A 2,815-nucleotide genomic window follows, 5' to 3' on the forward strand; every position below is an offset into this window, starting at 1 on the left:
TGATCAATGAGCTCGTGATTCTTGACCCACTTCGTCAACCACAGGGAATGAACTTTGAAGGAAGAAAAGCAGCTGAATCTTTTGCCCTGCTACCACTTTATCTTTGTTCTCATGTTACAAGAAAATCTGTTGCTAAAGCAGCCGGTTGGCACATCTTTTTGGCTTTATGTCCCTTATAATGACACACTTAGTTTGATTAGTGTTGGAAAAAAATCAGGCTAAGTCGGTCAATTGGAATCAAATTGGCGGCAAATTGATTGAAATATTCTTTATGTTATTAGTTTGCGAATACTTTTAAACTAGGTTTTGAGCGAAACTGAGTTTTGCTGTCGTCCAAACGTCCCTAAAATGGGGTTTTGGGAGCCAAAACCTGGTTTTGGTTTCGGCTAAGAGACCCCGTTTTGAGGTGCCACCCAAACAGTGCCTAATTGTTTTTTCTTTATTAAGGTTTTCTAATAATCAAATGATTATCTTTGACAATAAATCAGTCAATGTTTTTGCTGATTCATATTTGACAATAAATGTTTCAAATTTCAACTTTTGCACGACTGATTTGATATTTTATTGCATATGTCAGTTTTCTTCATAATTTTGGTGAAGAACAAAAAGGCCTAAGATGATCATATATATATATATATATAAAGAGGGAGAGAAAATAAAGGGATAATTATTTGTCTCCAAAAAATGAGGGAGAAAAGGAATTACAAGGACCAGTGAAGCGGGAACCATTTTGAGGACTAAAAATGTCATATTCTAACTGACCCTACTAGAATAGCAGATTATAGTCAGGGAAAAATCAAAGGTAATCTAAAGATTGTAACACCAGATTGGTGTTTTTGAAGAAAAACTGATTGATATTTTCATCATTTAATATTAATTTACATTTTTTTTGTTTTTTTCACAACTATCATTCACCATTGATTTAACTCTACCCATTAACTCTGTCCATAATGTATTTTCCCCAACGTATAGCGGTATATCTTATTAATGATTTTGTTTGTTATCTTCTCCAAATTGATTGCTTCAATTTTAAGGTTCCCAAACCTATCATGTTCTTTTTGAATGTTACGACACATCAATGCATCAAATCTGTCCATCACAGTCTACATATATAGCCTAAAGTAGAAAATCATTCTGAACTGGTTAGTAGAAAAGCAAAAATCATATCTTTCACCTTTAAGTGCACTTTAATAGATAGTAGGTAAGATCTTTGCATCCTAAGAAATTCTTAGATAAAACTAATAGTACACACACACACACACACACACACACACACACACACACATATATATATATATATATATACATATAATTTATTTGGTGTCTTCTCCAAATTGATTGCTTCGATTTTAAGGTCCCCAAACTTATCATGTTCTTTTTGAATGTTATGTCACATGAATCCGTCAAATCTATCCATCACAGTCTAGATATATAGCCTAAAGAAGGAAAATCAGTCTGAATTGGTTCGTAGAAAAGCGAAAATAGTATCTTTCACCATTAAGTGCACTTTGATAGATAGGAGGTAAGATCCATATATATATATATATATATATATAAGTTATGTGTATTTCTCTGTTTAGGAATGGAGAAATCCTACAGCATCCCACAACATGCAGCCTGGGGCATTGCATTGAATAGTGTTTAAGATGACCAAGGATTTCAGGTTTTCAAATATATATATATATATAGTATTTGTTGGGTATCATCTTCAAATTGATTGCTTCGATTTTAAGGTTCCCAAACCTATCATGTTCTTTTTGAATGTTACGTCACATGAATCCATCACAGTCTACATAGAGACTAAAGTAGGAATATCGTTGTGAATTGGTTCGTAGAAAAGCGAAAATCACATCTTTCACCATTTAGTGCACTTTAATAGTTAGTAGGTAAGTTCTTTATATTTGTAAGAAGTTATTCGATATTCGATAAAACTAATAGTGTAAACGTGCACGTGCACACACACACGAATACACACATATATATAATTTGTGTGTATTTTTTTGTTCAGGTTTGAATGGAGAAATCCTACAGATGACCAACGATTTCAGCTTTTTTTATATATATAAATAAATCATTTGACCATCTAGTCTTAGTCTATGTGGACACGCAGCCTCACCCAATGCATTGGGTGGCTGGTGTGTTGTGAGAGATTATATATATATATATATATATATATATATATATATATATTCATGAGAACACTTTGGTAGAGAAGTCATGTTTTAGGAATGTCTAAATAGGATTTTATAACAGGTTGAAAAATCTTGGTCCGTTGAAATTTAATCCCAGACAGAATCCTACCTGCCCATTTGAAAATTTAAGGCACTCTTTTGATCTAATCCTTGAGTATTCTCTTTGTTATGGTTGAGAAGAACGTCCGTAAATCAAGGGTAAGACTTCTCATTCGGTCAAATATAAAAGCTTCTGTGTCCACTGATATGAAGCCCGGTCTTAATGATAGGCTTTGCTTGGCGAGGCAAATTAAATTAACTGGGGATGTGACTTTGAAAACCCTGTGAAAAGAAGCATGAATTAAAAAATGGGTAATAAGGCAGGGACTTTTATGACAAGAGCTTGGTTATAACGGGATGGGGCTCTTGGTGGAACCTACATGCATTTACTAATTGCATGTTTCTCAATCGGATTTGGACTTGGATCTGAATCCAAATTGAAACTTAGAAATTGGATCTAAATCCTCCTGATCCAGACCCGATAAGGGCGAGCTCTAGTTTTTTTTTTTTTAAATGTATAATCACGTGGTCATACCCTTATTAGATTTCAATCCCAGATTCACGTTCGGATACTTGAAAAGATC

The sequence above is a fragment of the Nymphaea colorata genome, chromosome 4, assembly GCF_008831285.2.
Source record: "Nymphaea colorata isolate Beijing-Zhang1983 chromosome 4, ASM883128v2, whole genome shotgun sequence".
NCBI classification, from domain to species: Eukaryota; Viridiplantae; Streptophyta; class Magnoliopsida; order Nymphaeales; family Nymphaeaceae; genus Nymphaea; species Nymphaea colorata.